General features: G+C 36.2%; 1 long non-coding RNA gene across 1 annotated transcript; it reads right to left on the bottom strand.

The window, feature by feature from the left end:
- Positions 1–6,165: 6,165 nt before the first annotated feature.
- Positions 6,166–21,458, bottom strand: LOC101678416. The gene is made up of 3 exons (XR_198791.3): positions 21,288–21,458; positions 13,827–13,894; positions 6,166–6,235 (listed from the first exon to the last, which is right to left on the bottom strand). It is a non-coding gene; the product is annotated as an uncharacterized LOC101678416 (long non-coding RNA).
- Between the last annotated feature and the right edge of the window lie 1,923 nt (positions 21,459–23,381).

Genomic DNA, 23,381 nt, shown 5'->3' with positions numbered 1-23,381 from the left:
TGGATATATACCCATAAGTGAGATTGCTGACATGGAGATACGGTAGTTCCATTTAAAATTCCTTGGGGAACCTCCATACTGTTTTCCATAGTGGCTATATCAATTTACATTCCCACCAATAGTGCACAAGTGTTCCTTTTTCTCCATATCCTCACCAATACTTGTTACCTCTCATTATGTTGGTAATAGCCATTCTGACAGGTGTGAAGTACAATCTCATCATGATTTTGATTTGAATTTCCATAATGATTAATGATGTTGAGCACCTTTCATATATCTGCTGACAACCTGCATGTCTTTAGAAAAATGTCTATTCAGGTTCTTCTCTCATTTTCAAATTGGGTTATTTGTGTTTTCATTTTTCTTCTTGCTATTGCGTTCTATGAGTTCCTTTTATATTTTGGATATTAACTCCTTATCAGATATATGTTTTGAAATTATTTTATTCCATTCCACAGGTTGCCTTTTCATTTTGTTGATGATTTCCTTTGCTATAGAGAGCTTTTTAGTTTGTTGTTGCTCCATTTGTCTATTCTTGCTTTTGTTTCTTGTGCTTTTAGTATCATATCCAATAACAATTGCAAAGACCAATATCAAAAACTTTTCTTCTGTTTTCTTTTAGCAATTTTATGGCTCCAGGTCTTACATTAAAGTCCTTAATAAGTTCTGAGCTATTTTTTGTGTACGGTATCAGATAAGAGTCCAGTTTCATTCTTTTGCATATGGATATCCAGTTTTCTCAATACTTAATGAGTCATAAAGAAAGCTAATAAGTAACAGCAAATGTGAATAACACTGTAGACAAGATGGCGCTATCAGACATATACAGTACCATCTCACCATAGCAGAATACACATTCTTCTTACATGTGCAGAACATTCCCCAGGACAGATCATACATTGGACAAGTCTTAAACATATAAAAACAAGTCTTAAAAAATATAAGAAGATTGAAATCACATCAAGCATATTTTCTGATCACAATGACATGAAACCTGAAATCAATAAAAGAAGGAAAACTGAAAAATTCAACAAATATGTGGATATCAGATAGCACATTCCTGAACAACCAATGGGTCAAAGAAGAAATCAAATAGGAAGTTAGAAAGTATGTTGAACAAAAATGAAAACACAGCATACCAAATCTTATGGGATGCAGCAAAAGTAATCATAACAGGGAAGTTTATAGTGATAAATGATGACATTAAGAGAAAAGAAAAATTTCAAATACACAACCTAATTTTACACCTCAAGGAATTAGAAAATGAACAAACTAAACTGAGTTAGCAGAAGGAAGGCCACAATAGAGAGCTGAAAACAATGAAGCAAGGACTGGAAAGACAATTAAAAAAAAATTAACAAAGCTAGTGTTGTTTTTTTGAAAAGATAAACAAAATTGACATACCTTGAGATATACTCCTCCTCCCCACCCCCCACAAAAAAGGACAGAAATAAACAAGATGAGAAATGAAGAGAAGTTATTACAACTGACACCAATATGAAAGATCATAAGAGGCTGTTATGACCAAACTGGGAGAAAGGATTAAATTCCAAGAAACTTATGACCTACCAAGACTAAATGAAGAAATAGAAAATCTCTATAGACCAATTATTGCTAAGGAGTTTAATTAGTAATTTAAAACCTTTCAACCTACAAAGTAGGGAACCAGATGGCTTCCCTAGTAAGTGCTACCAAACGCTTAAAGAAGAATTAATACCAATGCTTCTCTGCTCTTCCAAAAACTGAAGAGGACACTTTCAAACTCACTCTGTGAGACTAGCATCATCCTGATACCAAAACCAGACAAGGACACTTCAAAAAAACAAAATTACAGGTGAATATCTTTGATGAACATAGATGCAATAAACCCCAACAAAATTTTAGCAAATTAAATTAGACAGCAAATTAAAAGGATCATACAGCATGATCAAGATGAATTTATTGGGCTTAAAAATGATTCAACAAGTGCAAACCAATAAATAACAAAAGGGAGAATAAAAACCACATGATCACCTAAAGAGGTACATAAAAAGCATTTTAACAAAAATCAACATGTTTTCATGATTAAAAACTCTTAACAAGCTGGGTAAGAGAAAATATACCTCAACATAATAGAACACATATATGGCAAGCCCAGAGATAAAATCATACTCAATGATTAAATGCTGGAACTTTTTCTCTAAGATCAGGAACAAGAACAGAGTACTTGCTCTCACTACTTTTATTCAAGATAGTACTGGAAATTCTTGCTAAAGTAGTTAGGGGAAAAAAATATGTATGTGCACACACACCACATATATAAAAGAAAGGAAGAAAAGTCATGCAAATCAGAAAGGAAGAAGTAAAATGAATTCTGTTTGCAGATGACATGATATTGTATATTGGAAAACCTAAAGACTCTCATCATTAAAATGTTAGTACTAATAAATTCATTTATATTGCAGGACACAAAATCAACATACAAGACTCAGTTGCATTTCTATATATAGCCAATGAACTTTCTGAAAAGGAAATTAAGAAAGTAATTTTGTTTATAATAGCACCAAAACATATAAAATACTTTGGAATAAATTTAACCAATAGGCATAAGGCCAGTACACTGAAATTAGAAGACACTGATGAAAGAGTATGAAGAAGACAACAGTAAATGCAAACATATCCTAAGTTTGTGCCCCATCCAAGGCACAGATGAGTCTTTGAAAGATCAAAGGGGTTATTCTATGTTCAGCTCATAGACTGTTGTCTGTTTATGCCAATCATTAGGTCCTGTGTCCACAGATATTTATTTCTGTGTATGTAAGTTTCAATTACTATTAAAAATGGTGATAAATTTCTGGAGTGAACTTTAATTTGTATTTAAACATCTTGTCTTATCCCCTAGAGTATAAATGTCCTCAGGTACTGATTTTCATCTTCTACTCCCACTCCCTCTTCCTTTGAAAACTGTAACAAGGACCCAATATTTGATAGTTTCATTGACTTTTTTCTCAACAGTTTCCATTAAGTTTACCTATAAAAAGTGGTAGGATTTATGTCAATGTTCCAACTGCAGGTGGCACTGACTGACTTAATTTGTCAGCTCTGTTCTTAGTTATTCTTTCTTAACCTGGAAGTGAGCAGAATACTACACATCATGAATCATGTGGAAGGAAAAGCCTGAAGAATGGTTCCTTTGAGGGAGCAGTTTCATGTGGGAAACCATTTTCTCTTTTTATCTATTGTGCTCCTAGGAGTCCAGCCAGGACCGCATCTGTTTAGTTTATTTGAAATATCTTAGTGTCTAGCATGGTGACGTGAGCATGTAGAAATTTGATAAATGCTATATCATGATAGTAGTGGCTATCATTTCTAGAATGACTGAAACCCATTCACAAAAGATTTGATGCTGTGATGTCATGGTATGACCTGTTTTGTCTCCATATTTCTTTTACTAGAAGCCTTGAACTACATTTGTTTAAATATTCAACATATCATAGGAGGGAATCATAGAAGCTACCTAGTCCATATACCTTATTTTACACAGGAAGAATTAAGAACAGGAAGATTTAACTTGTTCAATATAAAGAATATAGTTGGCTCCAGATCTAGCAGAAAAAAATAGGTCTTCTGATCCTAAGCACAATGATATTTCTACTACACTAAAAGAAGTTGATTTTACTATTATAAAATGGTAATTTATTGCTCTTCTTAAAAAACCATGTTTTAGAATTCACAACAGAATACAAGGATACTGAAAAAAGGGCAACTGGGTGGCTCAAAGGGTTAAGCCTGTTTATTCTTAACCCATGACTCAGGTCATGGTCTCACGGTTCTGGGATCAAGCCTCACATCCTGCTCTCTGCTCAGCGGGGAGCCGGCTTCTCCCTTCTCTGTCTCTCTGCCTGCCTCTCTGTCCACTTGTGATCTCTGCCTGTCAAATAAATAAATAGAATCTTAAAAAAAAAAAAAGGATACTGAAAATGACTTGAATGTATATTCCTTCCCAAGTTGAAGATTTTTATAGAGTGGATGGACCTATCCCATTTTATCAACCATTTATTGAATAATAATGAAATTCAGAGCTAGGAGAATACAACCTAATTAAGTCTAGTTGTGTAGCCAATTTCAACTTCAGCTGACAAAGGAAACTGACAGATTCAAGTGAATAGAACTTCAGGGTGTATGTTAATATTGGCTTCAGGGAATTAAAAATTTTTTTACAGACTTACCTCCCTGGTGAGATGACCAGTGTTGAAAGCAAGTCTCCTTTATAGTGACCCAGGTATCGATTTCTGCTGGAGTTCAGGGAAAAGACTGTGAATTTCATAATACACAATATTGTATATATTCTGACATTAGTGATTTTCATTGGCTGAGGCAAATCAATGTAGTATAAGAGGAAAAGCCTATACATCCCAAAGTAGGCTTGATGCAAAATACAGCTACCACAACAAACCTCAAAAGACATTTGTTCATTTGGTTAATTTTGTGGCCAAATGTTTTATTTCATAATTCTGGAAGTCAACCAACTCCCTGTTCCCTCACTACATTTCAGCGCTGAATAAATACAGTGCTGGACTTGGCCCACTGAAAATGACCTGCTATCACTCATGCAGGCAAAGCCACAGATTCTGAACTGATTTGGTCCTCCTTCTGGATTGTGGTAGGGAAAATAAACGCACACAGTGACTTATGTCTGTTTCTTCAGGTGACTTTCACCTTGGCTGACTGATTTGTGCTGGAAGGGACCACAGAGAGACCTTCCTCTGCTGCTCAGCAACCAAAGGTCAAGATACTTTCATGCTTCTCTCTCTCCTTTTCCTTCCTTCTGGGATTGATCTTGTTCTTTCAGGTCTTATATTATTGTCACACCTCCTTTTTTTTTTTTAAACCCCTTTAATTTTGTGATGAATTGCACATTTCTTTTAAGTATAATACAAAACTATTTATTATTTTACAAAAGAAGAATTCTTATGCAGAGTATGCAGAGTCTTCTCTTTGCCTCTGGTCCCAGCCAGGCTGAGTCATTTGCTATTCCCCACAGGGCTGAGGCAACTTCATCTCTTTGTGTGTGTGTGTGTGTGTGTGTGTGTGTGTGTGTGTGTGTGCTGCTTCATTTGCCTAAAATGTCCATTCTTTCCTTCTAAGACTTAGCTTTATCATTACCTCAAAAAAACTTTTTTTGTCCCATTTGGTCTGGATTAAATGCTTCTCATTGTATTTCCTACATTATATCCTGGTTCATCATTCTACTCCTCACAGTATATTCTTAGCGCCATTTTGTTGCTCTTACATACTCTACTGCTACCTCATAGGCCAACATACAGCAATCACTGGCTTCCTTTTTTCTATAGCCTACACCCCGCATAGGGCCGACACACTTGATGGTTGAATAAATGGATAGGCATTTGGAAGAAGAATCAGCTTGGGGACTGCTAATTTCAAACATACATTTTATAGAAAATTCTTATGTGATATAGATGGAAGAAAATTAGATCTAGAATCAGAGGACACAAGGCATGACTGAGACAAGAACCTCAGCTAACCCTCATTTCAATTTCCTCCTCTGTAAAATAAAATTGTAAAAACTGATTTCTTATGATAAAAACAATTCTTAGAGACAGATTACTTTTTGTTTTCCCACCATAAGAGTGAAGTGGCTTGAAAGCTTCTAGTCCATCAAACAACTATATATGGAGGCCTTAATACATATTTGTCACAGTATACATTTATAAATGAATATTTGTAAATGTTCATAGCACTTTAAAAAATTATTTTAAAATTATTATTTTTCAATATAAAAATAATTTAAAAATTTAAATATTTTAAAATATTTAAAATTATTTTAAAAATAATTCAGAACTGAGCTGACACATAAATATATGTTTATAAAAAATAAAAAATTAAGATTAAAAAAAATGTTCAAATAAATATATGGTTTAACCTTAACAAAACTAACTTGGACCACGATTCATATGTGTATATGTATAGGAAAAGGAAGTACCAACTCAGGATGGTTGTGGAAGAAGTACTGTAGGAAAGGAATTTTACAACTTAATGAGAACCAGTGAAGAATAATAGGATTTTAAAACTGAATGGGTCCTAGAGTCACCTCTCTTGATTTAGAACAAATTCAGTTGATGTTTGATGAGTTGTAGCCTAATCAAAGAATATACAGAATCCTACCTGTTAAGGATGATTCTGAATCTGGTACTCTTTCCACCACAACATCTGAGCTCTTTTATGATGGTTGAGGCTATAGCCAGGAGTGACAAGGCACATGTAAAGCCAAGGGTAGAAAAAAAAAGAAAAAAACATAGTGGAGTTAAGGCCCTTGAAATTCCAGCTAAATATTCTAGACAAAATCCAGACATATATTTCAAATACTACATGAAGCAAATATCTGCTTTTATTTTTCCTGCCCAGTATCACTTTCTTTGATAAGAAAACTCTACTTTTCCTCAATGAACTATCTCTTTCAGACTTTCGGTCCTTGTAGCTTAAATGGAGCCTCTCTGTCTAGGAGCAACCTTGTTGCTAATCTGTGTATTTCTACTTATTTATCTTAGATATTTGTAGAGTAAACATTTCAAAGTAGACAAAAGAATGTTTTTTTATCTAACCTTTGAAAACTCTGCAATGACTCAATGATGATCATCTTCCATTCTATAGTAGCATATCTATGCCGTATTTTAGTTAAATATTTATTTAAGACTGTTTTCCACCTCTGACATTGTGAACCTTGGCCTTTCACTGCTCTAATCTTTTTAAATATATTTAAACTTCATTCCCAACTCTTCTAAATACATGGTTTCCATCATGAGGCATCTACTAAACCCTGTTCCATACAGCTTCTTAGGGTCCACACTCCATACTATCTATTATAACAGCATTGATTTTTCTCTTTGCCAAGTGTATATTTGAATATTGTCTCTTTGCTTGACGAAAGAATGCTGGCTCTGCAGATAGACACCTTTGGCTTTGAATGCTGGCTCTAGCACATGTTAGCTATGTGATCTTGGGAAAGCTATTTAATATCTTTCAGCATAATTTTCTGTATTTGCAAATATGTAATTATTTATAGCTACCTCATGTGCCTAGTAGGCATAGAGTAATATAGATATAACATGTAATATATGTATCAGAATTCATGGCACTTAGCACTCTAAACATTAGATAATATTGTTATCATTATTCTTACTCCAGAGCATTCACGTGAGCTGTTCTTTTCCACTTTTGTTAGGTTGTCAAATTTTTATAGCATCTTTCCATACTTTGAGAGCTGAGTCAGATTTTACTTTAAGACACAAATTCACTATTGCTGTTGGGTCCTTTGCTGGTCATTTGATAATAAAATAAAATATTTATCTCTAATAACTCTAAGCATGTTAGAGAACAGATAGACAGACATTTGCCAGTGTGTCTATCTCTATTATCACTGGACTCCAGCATCTGTCTTAAGGAAGGACCAAGAGCTTGTACGTCTTACTATCTACAGCTCCTGTAGCACGTGACTTGCTACTTGGAAATAAGAAAGGGAGGGAGAGAGATAGGGAAGAAACACCAAAGAATTAACTCATAGTATTTCCAGATTTTTTCAGTCTGAATTCTAGAAAACATTTTAAAGTGGTGCATGGGAATTATATTTGGTTACATCATACACATATGTATGTGTGTGTATATATATATATTTTTCCCATATAATTAAAATGTCAAAAACTGTCCAAATTCCTCATTAAACTATAATGTATACAATATTTCTTTGAACGAATGTGGCAATTGATCTTTCTTAATGTGTCAAGACAGAGATATTACTTTGCTATACATTTTGTGTAAGTACATTTCATTTGTTCAACAGAATTACCGATCATGTACTGTGGGATGAGCAATACTCTAGATGCTGGAAATGTGCAGACAAATAAAAGACGATCTCTGCCTTGCTATAGATTACAGATCAGTAAAGCAGAAAAGCTAGTAGGTAGAAAAATTGTGATATAATATGGCAAGCATGTGATTCTATGGAGTTATTAAGTTAGTGCAGATCTGAAGAATGACATAACTAACAAAATGGGAAACTGAATGGTTGTCCTAACACTAGGTTTTGGTTATTTTTGCCAGAACAAAATGCATTTACTTATAAACTTTAAAAGATTAATTCTTAAATTTGCTCTCTCACAGCCTTGTCTTTGAAGACCCTTGGTAATTCTCTTCCTGCCTTCCTTTTACAGGTACCCACATTTTCTTCTCTAACTCAACTCTAACTTTTGCCTCTATCATTTCTCTCCTTCCAAAAGGGGATGTTAAGGGCATGGTGAAAAGTGAAGGCAGGAGTGGGGGCACTATAAAACTAGTGGGGTACAAGCAGGTGGATCTTTTGGTGCAGTGACAGAAACTCAGTTCCTACTTGCTCAGGCAAGAAAGGTGGTGTATCATCCTTCACAACCAAACCGTAATGGTGAGGGATACGCCATCCTCCACTAGGCCGTGAGTGGATCTGAATACTGACAGGATCCTCTCACCATTTCACATGCCTGCTCTTTTGTCTCTTCCAGACAAACTTCATGGTGTTGAGACAAGGGCTCCTGGTAGCTTCCAGGCTATAATGAGTCCCTTCTGTTAGCTTCCACTTGAAAAACTCTTCAGAAAAATTTTGATTAGATAGATGTGATGTGAACAATGAACAAGGAACAACGTGACCACAGGATTGTGGCTCTTGTTCAACTATCCAGTGGTGGAAGAGGAAACAAGAAGACACTTGAGAAGAAGGGGACTGAGGGGAAGGTCAAACAGAAGCAGTCATACATACATGCTGGCTTTCAAGAAATGTTTACTGAGTCCTTACTATGGGCCAAGCATGAGACGTGCTGCCGTAGTCTAATGGGCAAGAATAATATTATTCAAATGATCTATAAATAAGCCTTCTCAATATAGGACAGGGGCAGTTGCCTGGTTTCAGGTGAATTCCACTTTCCAGCATTTCCCTGAACCTGACTACAGCCAGCTTCAACAGGCTGGGGTCAGTCAGAAAAACAGACCCACAGGTTTCACTCTTCCAAGAATAAAAGGTTTCACTTAGAAATTGGGTTTTATATGGATGTTGGAAGATCTGGAAAGGGAAGATCAGAGATTTGCCATGGAAAATCAAGGGCACCAGAGCTGGAAGTCAGGGAAGTTGGCCTGCAGAGTTAGGAAGGACCGCTGCCACCTGAAGCTATGATCCAGGTAGTTCTCAAGTGCTCACTAAAAAGCTGCTGTGATTCTCATGCCTGCCTACAAGTCTGGCTGCCACCACGTCCACACAATAATATATTTAGCTTCTCTTCTGCTGTCCAAACCTCATGCAACTTCCTCTCAAAGGGAAAAGGGAAATCTTACCCAGAATGAAATAAGGAAGAGGAGTGTGGGGAACGCAATCTCCCAGACCTTAAAAAAGTGTAGTTATGGGGCACCTGGGTGGCTCAGTGGGTTAAAGCCTCTGCCTTCGGCTCAGGTCATGATCCCAGGGTCCTGGAATCGAGCCCCGCATCGGGCTCTCTGCTCAGAAGGGAGCCTGCTTCTTCCTCTCTCTCTGCCTGCCTCTCTGCCTACTTGTGATCTCTGTCAAATAAATAAATAAAATCTTAAAAAAAAAAAAGGTGCAGTTATGATGCTGAGTTGGCAGCAGAAAATTCATCCCAGTATCCTTACCCATACTCAGATGGTAACATGTTGGCCAACCCTTACTGATGACTAGCTCCTGCCAGTCATGTGCCTCAGCATGTCATGTTTTCTCATTGAAGCCTTATAGCAGCCCTAGTGTTGGTGTGGGATAAAGGGAGGAGCAGGGAGAGAGAGATTTAGCTTTCACCTTTTATAGATAAGAAAACTAAAGCTAAGAGAAGGACCTGACCCATAGTTCCACAGCTGATGTAACAGGGAAGCTGTACTTCGAATGCAAATCTCTGGCAAGAGAAACTGATTTCTGAACTGCACATACCACACTCTCTCTAATCTATTCCTTATTTGATAAAATTGTTGGTTATGGTGCAGGGAATCAAAGGCAGTTTTTTCTCTCATGCAGTGTCACTGAAGATGGCACTTCTAATTTCAATGACTCTTGTAAAAGAGCCATTTAGGAAGAAAAATCTAGATGTATACGGTTTTTAAAGTTCTGAAAGATAGACGGACTCCCAAAGGAAATTTCAGCAACTATGAGGAAAGCTAAGTAGAATGTATACACCATGGATGGATTGGATTCTTTGTCCAAAATTATTTAAGGCAAACAAAAAGTGTTTGGAAATTTTATCAATAGTAATAATCTTTTAAACACTGGGAAATAGTAATTCTGCTGGGCAATTAAAAAAAAAACCCTATACCCTTGTGAGTTGTAACATAGTATGAAACTATGTTGAAATGAAGGAAGGTACTATTGCAATGAGAGTGAAAGATAGTTATAATGGAATATTAAAAAAAGAGAGCTTGCCAGGAAAAAAAAAAAAGTACTGATGGTTATCAGACCAATTTTAGAAAGGAACAGAGAAAAAGAGAAGGAGCAAGAGAGTAAGAGAATAAGCGAGTGTGTGAGGGAAACTGTGTATGGAAGATTCAAGTAACACATCCTTTCCTCAAAAGGAAGAAATCTGTAGCACAACAATGTTCCAAGTGCTTAATGAAGAAGACTTCAATCCCATTCTAGTCTTTCTGTATGATCTCATACTCCTCAAACAATTTCTGCTTGCTGATTTGGCTTCTAAATGGTTTGGTATTAGGAGTGGGGTATCTTGTATAGTAGAAATTTTGATTCCTGGAAGGATGTCTTCCAAGATAAATACATATACCTGAAAATTGCCTTATAAATGTATTTCTGGTACATATAATCAGACTCATAACTTCCTCAAGATCTCAACGTAGAACTGATATCCTGAAATCCTGGACATAAAAAGCTGAGAGCCAAATACTAGGCCACTATGATGACTCCTTCAATGCTCAGAAATCTCACGGATGTCATTGTGATGTGACCTGTAGCCTTAGCATCCTGTATCCATAAGACTTAGGGTGTGTTTTGGTCCAGATACAGGTGAGAAAACTGTGTCAAATGCATGCCACTGGCAGTTTAGTATCCTATAGTTCTGATTTCTCAGCTTATAGGAGTAATATGGTACAGGGCTCTCTCCATTTGGTATCTGTGATGATTTAAAAACCTGTTAAGGGACGCCTGGGTGGCTCAGTTGGTTGAGTGGCTGCCTTTGGCTCAGGTCATGATCCCAGCGTCCTGGATCGAGTCCCACATCGGGCTCCTTGCTCGGCAGGGAGCCTGCTTCTCCCTCTGCCTCTGCCTGCCATTCTGCCTGCATGTGCTCGCTCTCCCCCCACCCCTCTGAAAAATAAATAAAATCTTTAAATAAATAAATAAATAAATAAATAAATAAAAACCTGTTAAGGGGCGCCTGGGTGGCTCAGTGGGTTAAGCCTCTGCCTTCAGCTCAGGTCATGGTCCTGGGGTCCTGGGATCCAGCCCCGCATCAGGCTCTCTCCTCAGCAGGGAGCCTGTTTCCCCCCTCTCTCTGCCTGCCTTTATGCCTACTTCTGATCTCTTTCTCTGTCAAATAAATAAATAGAAAAAGAAAGAAAGAAAGTAAAAACCTGTTAAAAGGAAGGCAGCAAAACTATCCTCTACCTGAAGGCTAACAGTTTTAACTAATAATAGGTCCCCCATTTTAGGGAGGTGGAGTCAAGAAATGAAATTATTATTATTTTTTATATTTAAGAAGCACAAGCAACAAATTATCTATGATGGAATGGTATTCTTTAATCCTTTTGGTCAAAATGACTGGTATTTGCATATTCTAATAATAAACACCATCAAATGTAAGGTAATGAAACCTAGAGCTGCTAATTCCCAATTCTTTCACTCCAAATTTTGAGAAGAAAACAGAACGCCACTGTGAGAAGCAAACAGGCTACCTTTAGTATTTGATAGCTACTCAGCTGAACTATAAAGAGTTTTCAAAGGAAATGCTGTCTGGTTATTCCTAGATGCTTTCTCCAAAGTCTTTAAGGTTCTTTTCATTCAGCTGGCAAAAGCTACCTCATGCCAACCTGTCATCATTCTATCATCTTCCACCACTGAAAGTCAAAACCTTTGCTGAGGTGGCTTAGAAGAAAATACAAAATTGTAAAATTTTCAGTAAATAAGCCCCCGAGGCAGCAGCAGGCAGCAACACATTGATTGTGAAACCCAGTGCACTCCCAAGAGTCTTTTACTATCTACTCTTAGGTTGGCAGTTACACTGCAGCTGGGAAAATGGGAAATATAAGTAAGGAGAAAGAGCCAGGTGGCATGGGGATTTGGTAAGAGCACCTCTCATTTCTGGAAGTCTGTGTGAAAAATAATGCCGAAACCAAAATCCAAACGTGCTGGGTGGAGTGAGCCCAGTCTGTGGATATTTGGCTGCACAAATTCAAAAGGCCCAAGCCTTCCGGCCAAACACAATGTGACTGGCAGCTCATGGAGATGGCTGAAATGGAAAGAGCAGGCATGTGGATCAGAGCTGAGATGAGTGAACAAATGTATGGATCCCCAGAGAAAGAGTGTAGAGAGAGGGAGAGAATATTTTGGCATTCAGGGAGATTTCTGGATTCAGCACATCACATTAAATAAAAGATAAGATGTAGTTGGCAATAGATATGAAACTTAATGACTCATTAGTTGAGAGAAATCTAATTCCTTTTGAAAGAAGTTCTATCTCAGGCTGCAGACTGAGTAATTATACACGTCAAGAAGCAACTTTTTTATTTATAATCAGAATGGGGATGAATCTGAATAGTAGCAAAAAGGAAAATGGAGAAATAATGAATAAAAGGTTCCAAAGTAGTGGAAAAGTACTTAGGCAGGGGTAATAAACTGCAAAATGGGAGCATTCCGTTTTTAAACACGTGATACATGGCCCTGTTGAGTGGATTTTTATTTTGTCTAAGTCAGTGTTCTCATCAGTAAATCTTCTACCAGCAAATTGCAAAATGAAAAGAAAAACACACACAAACACACATGCTCATTGCCATAAAAATTCAGGCTTTAACCTGAATCTTTAAACATGTGGTAAAAAAAAAAAGAATGCAAATATGTAGTAGAGTTTAACCGAATCAGCAGCACCTGATTACCTAACTTGAGGCAATTTTGTTTGTTCTGTAATCTGAAGTACATGGTCTACAAATCCATGCTGAACTATCTCTGAAAGGACAAAGTTATAATGGAGAAAGGCCTCACGTGGAATAAACTTGGGTCAGAGAAGACATATGAACATGTTACAGAAAAGGAAGTAAAGAAGTCAGGAGGGGGGCGAGAAGAGGGAGGAAGGAAAGAAGGGAATGAGGGACCAAGGAAAGAGGGAAAAAGAGAGGGGGAGGAGGGGAGGAACGACTGAAGTTGGCTGATGTGACTCATAATAATATTGTACAAATATATACCTAGGGAATCCGGTGTGTTCCGATCCAGATAATTATGGCTTAGAATAATAGGCTAGTAATAATAAAGATTCCCCAAGGTATATGTATTACATAAAGTGGGAAAACGAGAGGGGTGTGCTCTGAAGAATGATACGGAGATAAAGACGATTTGTGTTGTAATGTACCGCCGAACGTTTCTATGAAGGCAGTGTTCCAGCCAGTGGGCACAGAGGACTGCTTTGACAATGATAATCAAGTTAATAGGTAACAATATATAGAGAACTGTACTCTCTATCAACCAAATAAGAATGGAAATATTTATAAATGCCATATGGATTATTTTGAAGAGAACTGTTTGACTGCATGTTTGTTTCTCATCATACAAGAAAGAGGACACTTGAACATAGTTCTCGTAGGCTTACCTGAGTTAAATACAGTTCTCAGAGGGCTGGTGAGCTCTTATTTTTTTTCTTCTATGCAACAAGCTAGGCTGGAAAGCAATGGATAGAGAGCATTATTTTCTAGGGATGGCCTTATATTTGCTTTTCTTTTTTAAAAGAAGGAAATCATCTGCATATTTTAGTTCTTAATTTTCGCTGTAATGTTGCTTGGGCACTTATTACAACATACCAGTGTGTCCCTTAGAACAACCCCTCGTAGTAAAGAACTCTTAAAAAACAAGAGATAAAAAGGCCAAAATCATTTAGAAAAGGTGCAAAGATTATTAATAGATAGTTCATAGGCAAATATATACAAATGGCCCTTAAACATACAAAAAGATGCTCATATTTAATCTTTGTCCACAAACTCAATTTTTAATAATTTAACTTAAGGATACATCCCCCCAAATATAAAAACATATGCTCAAGTATTATTTGCAATATCAAAATATTAGAAATGACCTAAATGCCCATACATAGGAGAGTGTACGAATAAACAGTCGTACTTTCATAAAATGGAAGACTATCAAGCTATGAAGAGTGAATATCTCTATCCACTGATATTGAGGGATTTCAAGGATATTACATTAGATTTTAAAAAAAAGAATGGACAAAACTTTTTATGACACTCTACCTCCTGTGTGAGAAAAAGGCGATGAGTATGCATGCATATTTCCTTACTTCTTTCCATCTACGCTTCTGCTTGAAAACAAACAAAACACTACCACCACCATCCAAACCTCTACTGACATTTTTGACATTCTGGTGGAAAGTTTGAGTCCCTCTAAAATTTGTACATTAAACCCTACCCCCCAGTGTGATGGTATTAGGAGGGAGAGATGTCATATAAAGTATTTGCATATCTGTAAAATAGCAGATAGTGAATTTAAGAACACATCTATCAACTAGTCCTTACTAATTACCAACTCTAAGTATTTATACCGATCACTAGGCATTCTCCCAGCTCCAATAATTCCAAAATGTTTAACCCAAATTCTTTATGTCCATTTATTTAACAAGTATTCCTCATTTCCTCATTATTTTTTTTTTCTCTTCACTCCCTTTCTGAATGTCTATAGTTTCACTCATCAGGATCATTTAGGATTGCTCATTGTAAACTTTGTTCACTATGGAATTATTTCAAACCCCAAATTCTTTGAGTAATTTAAAGATTCCCTTTAAAATTTTTAGACATGGATTGTCTGTAGTTTTTATAGCAATAGCACAAGTTACTTGGGAATTCCCATCTGAATCCAATGTGCAGCTGGGCACCATGTTAAGTTTATTTTAAGTTCCTTTTTTAAAAAAAAAAAAAAGTAGAAAAGAATTAATCCTAAAAAAGAGCAATCATATTTCTATAAACATCAAGGTGTGAGTATTCTTTCTCAACATTTTATCTAGCATTTTTCTCTTTATCTAGAGCCCAGTTCCCTAGACAGCTTAACTGGAAACTCATCTAATGTGGGGCTGGGAATAGAGATCTGCAAAGAGACCACCATGTTTCAATATCATACAAACAGTGTAATGTAAAATAATCTAAACCAACAGATAGTTCTGAATAGTGTGAATTTCAGGTCTATTTACATAGAAGACATTCATTCAAGGAGACCTAACATTATCCATAAATAAACATATTTATCCATATAAACATAATCAAACAATGCTGTTGATTATCCTCATGGAAAACACCAAAGGGCTTGCTGCAATTCTTTTAGACTCTTTCCCAATTTCAAATGAACTCTAAAATAGTCAGGTCTCCTTAAAGATCCGGGGGGTTGGTATGAAACTGAATGCACACCTAAGTATTCAACTACATATTTTCTAATTTGGGGATTTTTAGTATTCCTCCTTTGTATGGACTAAATGTTTGTGTCCTGCCTCCCAAATACACACATTGAAGCCCTAACACCCGATATGATGGTATTTGGAGATGGGGTCTTTGAGAGGTAATTGGGGTTAAAGGAGGTCATAAGGCTGGGCCTTCATAATGGGATTAGTGCCCTTATAAGAAAAAGAAGAAATCCTCTCCACCCCCTAACTCTGACATGTGAGGATACAGTGAGAAGGCAGCCATTTACAAGCCAGAAAGGGAGTCTTGGTAAAAAACCAACCATTCTGGCATCCTGATCTTACACTTCTAGTCTGTAGGATCTTTTGCAGAAGAAATTTTTAATTTTTATTTAAGGTCAGTTTATGAGTGTTTCTTTTTATGGATTGCAACTTTTGTGTCAAGTCTAAGAATTCATTGCCAAGCCCTGGATCCACTCTAATTGTGGATTTGTCTATTTCTCCTTTCAGTTCTGTGAGTTTATTTTCCCTACTGTAGTTTCTCTATTATCTAGTGCATACATATTTTTCTTTTTAAAGATTATTTATTTATTTATTTGACAAAGAGAGAGAGCACAAGTCGGCAGAGAGGCATCCAGAGAGAGAGGGGTAGGCAGGCTCTCCACTGAGCAGAGAGCCCAATGCGGGGCTTGATCCCAGGACCCTGAGACCATGACGTGAGCTGAAGGCAGAGGCTTAACCCACTGAACCACCCAGGCGCCCCTAGTGCATACATATTAAAGATAGCTACGTCTTTGTGGATTTGTCCTTTTATAATTATACCACATCCTTCTCTGTCTCTGGTAATTTCCTTCGTCCTGAAGTCTTCTATCAGTATAGCCACTCCTACTTTCCTTTGATTAATATTCACATGGTATATCTTTTTCCATCCCTTTGCTTTCTACCTACCTTTTCAATTCTGTTTGAAGTAATTTTATTGTCACCTGCATATGGTTGGGCCATGTTTTTTAATCCAATCTCCCAAAGTTCCATTTTTAGTTGGCATATTTAGATTTTTTTACAGTTAGTGTTGTTATTGATGTATGTAGGGTTTGCCATTCTGTTTTTGTTTGCTCCTTCTGGTTTTCATTTCTGTTTTATTTTTCATGCCATCCTGTGGATTACTTGAACTTTTTAGAATTCCGTTTTGACATATCTACAATATTTTGAGTATACCTCTTTGTATAGATTCCTTAGTTGCTCTAAGTATTACGTCAAACATATACCACAGTTTACTGTTGTCCTCATTTTACCATTTCAAGGCAGGTATAGAAACCTTAGCTTCCCTTACTTCTTATTATTCTCACCCATTTATAATTGTCTTAAATATCTCCTCCACATGTATTTAGAACCACATTTGACAGTTTTATAATTTTTGCTTCAACCATCAAACAATTTTAAAAAATCAAAAGGAGAATAAAAGCCACTTATATTTACTCATGTTTTTGCTTATTATGTCCTTTGTTCCTGATATTCTAAGGCTCTTTCTCATATTGTTTTCCTTCCTGTTTAGAGAAATTCTTCGGCCATTCTTTTAGGGTAGGTCTCCTGGGACAAATTCCCTTAGTTTGTCTCACTAAGAGTAAATCTCTCTTAGTGAGAGAGATTCACTAGCTATAAGACTGAGTTGACAATTTCTTTCCTTTAACACCTGAAAAATCAATATTGTGCCACTTCCTTCTTGTTTCCATGCATTCTTAAAAGAAGGGTATTATTCTAATTGTCTTTCTCCTGTATGTGAGGTGTTATATCTCTCTGACTGCTTCAAGATTTGTTTGTCCTTTATTGTCAGTAGTCTTTTCTTTTTTAAGATTTTATTTATTTATTTGACAGAGAAAGACACAGCGAGAAAGGGAACACAAGCAGAAGGAATGGGAGAGGGAGAAGCAGGCTTCCCGCCAAGCAGAGAACTCAATGTGGAGCTCGATCCCAGGACCCTGGGATCATGACCGGGGCCAAAGGCAGACACTTAAGAACTGAGCCACCCAGGCACCCCCCATTTTCAGTAGTCTTAATTTTGAGGTGCTCTGACATTAATTTCTGTGGGGCTCACTCAGTGTCCTAAATCTGTAGGTTTATATTTCTTGCCAAATTTGAGAAGTTTTCAGTCATTATTTCTTTGAGTATTTTTTCAGCCTATCCTTCTTTCTTTCCTCCTTCTAGAACTCCCATGACATTAATTAGATTTTTTTGTTATAATTTCTAAGGTCCCTGAGGCATTGCTCATTTATGTTTAGTTTATTTAAACTCTGTAGTTCAAATTGAGTAATTTAAATTGTAGCTACCCTTTCCTTTGTCCCTTACTTTCTGCCATTGAGCCTTTTAATCTTGGTCATTGTATTTTTCAGTCATAAAGTTTCTATTTGGTTCTTCTTTACATCATCAAGTATTTGCTAAGACTTTCTAATTTTTTATTTGCTTCAAGTACGTTTTTAGTTGCTCACTGAAGTATTTTTATGATGGGTCTTTTAAGATACTTGTCAAATAATTCTAACAATTAGGTTATCTTGATGTTGGTATCTTTTGATTATTCTTTGCATCTTCCTGGTTCTTGGTATGATGGGTAATTTTCTATTGTAACCAGAACATTTTTGCATTATCTTCAGAGACTCTGGATCTTATTTTAATCTTCTATTCTAGCTAGCTTTCTCTGACACTGTTCTGGCAGGTAAGGGGGGCAGTTCATCATTACTGTTAGGTAGTGGTTAAAGTCCAATTTCCCACCTATCCACCACTGACACAAGAAAGAAACTCCTCATTACTGTTGGGTGAGCTTAGCTATTGTGAAAGTCCTGACTTTCCACCAGGGCTCCTCTGATACCACCCAGGAAACATGGGAAGGGGTGGATGTCTTATTGTTCCTGGGTGGGAGTAAAAGTCCAGTCTCCCTAGTTGGTCTCCATAGACACTGAGGGTTAGAAGAGGGCTTATTAGTGGCCAGCAGGGATGAAAGTCTCAGCTCTCTACGTGGCTTTCTCTAATATCACCAGTTGGGGGGTACTGAGGTGCCTCATTACAACCTCATGAAGGCAAATTTTAGCCTCCTCACTCAGCTTTTACAGGTGAGGGTTGGGATGACGCTGTAGGGTTTTATGTGGTGTTTGGCTTGAGTACAGTGATTATAATCTAAATATTTTCTATAAGATCATAAATTTCAGGGGTGCTTGGGTGGCTCAGTGGGTTAAAGCCTCTGCCTTCAGCTCAGGTCATGATCCCGGGGTCCTGGGATGGAGCCCCGCATCAGGCTCTCTGCTCAGCAGGGAGCCTGCTTCCCTTCCTCTCTCTCTGCCTGCCTCTGCCTGCTTGTGATCTCTGTCTGTCAAATGAATAAATTAAAAAAAAGATCATAAAGTTCAGTGTTTAAAGGAACTCTAAAAATCATACAGTCCACTCCTTTAATTTTACATAAGAGGCCCAGAGGCAACAAAAATATATTGCCTATAATTATCTAGTTAGTATCAGATATTGAATTAAAACATGCCTTTGGAATCACACTTCAAGGGTCCTTCTCCTCTCCTCTCCTCTCTGAGGCATTTTATATAGCAGCAGTTAATTCAGGGGGAAAAAAGTACCACTGTATATATTTAAAAATACATCTATTTTTAAAATAACTATATATTTGTAAATTTAATGTTTGAAACATAAATATTTCATTTTGTCAATGTAAATATGATGTTATATCAAAATCCCAAAGTTTCTTGAGCTATAATTTCAATAAAAATTGTTGTATTCTATATGACCTTAGATATTTTTCTTTTCCCTCTACAGATTTCCCCAATAGAGCCTTGACATTTGCTGCTAAAATACTTCACTCTTTGAAGTTCAATAGGATAGATGCTATTATAAGTAATGCTATCTTTTCAAAGCTTTGCTTTAAAATTAGCTCATTTTTCATAGTTTTCAGTGGCATATGTCATAATAGAAGAATATTGAGGTATATTTAGAATTTATGGTGTGCTCCCTGGAAAGGGTCTTTGTCTTAGAAAGAAACATTTTTTTAGTCCCGGGTAAGAGGAATATGATTGAGGTGTTACCTTTAACACTAGGATTAGAGAATTGGTAACTATCCAAAATGGATAAAAAGGCTACATCTACCAAATTCTAAAACACTTTTTATAGTAAGGTCTCCTCACTTAAAAGTGTCTCTTGAGTCCATGCCTGCTCTTCAGTGTTGGGAATTTGAGAGAATGTGAATTTATCTTATTGATAGTAATTAATGAGAATTCTGTCTGTGTTTTCAAGAGTGACTCACTAACAACCAATCAGAAACTGGAAATAAAAAGTAATATTTAGCTATAAAAAAGAAATTAGCAACACAAACATTTTAAGATTTAACCACCTACTTTCTGGTAAAAAATGTGCTGTTTGTATTAAAAACCCAGACTGTGGGGGCACCTGGCTCAGTGGGTCAGACCCCTGCCTTTGGCTCAGGTCATGATCTCAGGGTCCTGGGATCGAGCGCCGCATTGGCGCTCCTCTGTTCAGCAGGGAGCCTGCTTCCTGATTTCCCCCCTCTCTCTGCCTACTTGTGATCTCTCTCTCTCTCTGTGTCAAATAAATAAATAAGATCTTAAAACAAACAAAGAAACCCAGATTGTGTGCATGATAGAAAGTGTGGGGTGAGTAGAAGCAATAAACTACTACATTGTGTACAAGACAAAAGAATCCATTAGATGTGTAATAGTGGGAAAATATGAAGTATTCTAAGAATAGAGTATGAAATAGGAATAATGTTTTATAGGGGCTTATGAATTATAACAACTAGAACGATACATTCATTTGTATGAATCAGATCATGACATAATATTTCTGTGTATGTGTAATAATTTTAGCCTTCTATTATTTAAGGCTTTACAACATTTAGATGATTTACAATTTTCATTTTAACATGAAAATCTATAATTTAACACAAGTGTTATGATTATATAATAATACAATAATCTACTGTATTATTAATACAATTTACTGAGGACCAACTATAAACTAGTCAGACCAAGTACTAAAAATTGTTAAAAACTAATTAAGTCTTGTTGATTATTTGCTTTATGACATGACACAGATTTGCAAATGTGCAAAAGTATAATCCAGATCAAGTGATATTTGTTGTAAGAATAACATATATCATTCTAGTACAGAAGATGAAGGGTATCGAAACACTAACTTCCTTTGAACTTCTAAATTCAAGCACAAGGCAACATGTAAAAGTACTCCACAGTTAGAAAAGCCTAGGAATCCTGTTTCTATATTTAAAGTCTAACATGGAAGAGAGGATGATTTCCTTAAATTTGCACATAAGAAAGAAATACAGGCTCACAGTGCAGGAAAAAAAGTTACTTAATGTTAATCTACTTTGATAAAGATTTATATTCCTCTATGAAACCAGATGGTAAAGATTATATATTTTGATATAAAATGGGTAAATATGCCATGATGGAAAGAAAGGATTATGGAGAGAACTTTGATCTATGGAGGTGCTAGAAACAATTAAAGATATGAAAGAAGTAAGTATCACCAGTCCCAGATGGAGTTCCTGTGAATTCGACTAAGTGTTCCAAGACTGTTTGACAAGTCCTCTAGCAGATGTTTTTAATCTTGGATTGAGAGCCCAAGCATTACCTGGATGCATGAAAAAGGCTACTTTGGACGTGATGGCAGGAAGGGAATCAGGATCTTGACTCTGGCTCTTCATTTTGATTGGTCTTCCAGGCATCAGTGTCTATCAGCCAAAATTCACTCTTTGGTGATTATCTCTGTAGGATGCATAAGCAATGATGTAGCTCATTTGAGATCATCTGAAGAATATAATAAGAAGGGAATTAAACATGGTTATATATTCCCTAAAAGTATCCAACAGTGAAGTTTCACACTAGAACAAGCAAATTAAAAGAAATGTAGATTTAAAAAAAAAAAAAAAGGAAAAAAAAAAGAAATGTAGATTCTTTGCTTTTGATAGGGGTAAACTTATAGAAGGTATGTCATCCAGCCAGAACAGAGGACATCTCTCACCATGGCCTAAATATTCTGGAAATCTTAGAATTTAATTTGAGCATACTACTGGAAAATTACTATCAGGAAAAAAAAAATCTTGGCAGGACCCTAAATGGGTCTATTATTGCAGCCTAGCATTTAGATGCAACCTAAAAGCTCAAGAAAAAGATGATTTTAGTCCAATGATGTCTGCTTATTAGACAACAAACAGCAAATAAATAGTCATTTACCTTCATCCTATTGAGTAATTTGAAAATAAGTATATTTCCAAAGATAGAAGAAATGATCAGTAAATTTTCCTTCACACTTTTGAAGTTTTTGTTAGCATCTTCCAAATCTCACTTGGCAAAAGTCAAATATATTCTCAGCTGAATGCAAATGTGCAAAAATCCCCAAAGAGTTATTTGCCAAGAATCTTTTTCTCCCTCCTTCCTTCCCCCACTCCCCGTCTCTCTCCTACTCTCTCACTTTCTCATTCGCACTCTCTTTTTTATTCCAGACACTTCCATTTGGAGTCCTAGAGAAATAAATATTTCAGAGAGGAATTCCATGCTTTCTTTGGAGGAAAAATTCCCCAAGAGTTCAATAATGCTCTATAGAAACAGTGAGTGGTGGGAGGCCTTCCCTACTAAATTTAAAACAATATTATCAGGCATGCCAATTAAAATCCTTGTGGGATTGGGTGTGGTGGTAGAAGCAACTTCAGGTCACTTCAGAACACAGAGAAAATGTTCAAAGCAAACCTCTAAATGAAATTGGGTCTCTTTTCTTCCCATCTTAATAGAAAGGATAGTTCATTCTTATATCCACTCTATTGTTGATATAACCTTAAAGTTTTGGCAACATGTCCCAGAAAAACTGACCACATCCCCACCTTTTATTCCATGAAAGATGGGGAAATGCTGATCTGGATAAGTTTCTGAAGAGACAGAGAGAAGGTTCATGAACCTTAGCATTATTACAGTTTTCAAAGCAAAACTGTTCCAAGAACAAGTTTAGATAGAGGGAGAGCACAATTACTTTCCATTTTAGAATTCTATTCTCTAAGTTTTTTGTATGTCCGACCACCCAGAATAATAAAGTATTGTTATAGAATAAATGAGTGGTGCTCAAGTATTTATGAATCAATATAATTTAATAACATGTCTGGTAAAATAATTTGATACATAAAGAAGAAGAGAAAAACTACTGTATTTCCATAATTATAAGCAATTACTTATTTTTACCTTTTCATAGTTCCATAATTAGTATGCATTTTTTTTATAACTGATGCATACCTTTGTAGTGGACTTTTTAAAAAGTAGATTTTCAAAGAAGGTGTTAGTAAATCAATGATGCCTTTTCATGTTACTTTAGATTTGAAAAAGTACATTATTTACTATAAAATGATTTTGTCTTATTTTCTATGACTTTTATTACTCTGCTTCTCATATCTATAATAAAAAAAGACTGTGAAAATAAAATGGTATCTATTACACAATTAGATTTGGAAGACTCTCTCTCTCTCTTTCTCTCTCTCTCTCTCTCTCACACACACACACACACACACACAAATACACACTATTATGAAGTAAGTACTATATCACCTTCTTCAAACATCAAAGAAAGCTACTACCCAAAACTTCAGATTATAAAAGTAGGTCACAAGCCAGAGTGTTAGTCCATCTGGATTGATAACAAAATACCACAGACTGGGTAGCTTAGAAACAAGAAAAATTGATT

Source organism: Mustela putorius, unplaced genomic scaffold, assembly GCF_011764305.1.
Source record: "Mustela putorius furo isolate JIRA1106 unplaced genomic scaffold, ASM1176430v1.1 tig00003845_pilon_pilon_pilon, whole genome shotgun sequence".
In the NCBI taxonomy this organism is placed as follows: Eukaryota; Metazoa; Chordata; class Mammalia; order Carnivora; family Mustelidae; genus Mustela; species Mustela putorius.
This window is presented reverse-complemented; position numbering and strand designations above follow the sequence as displayed.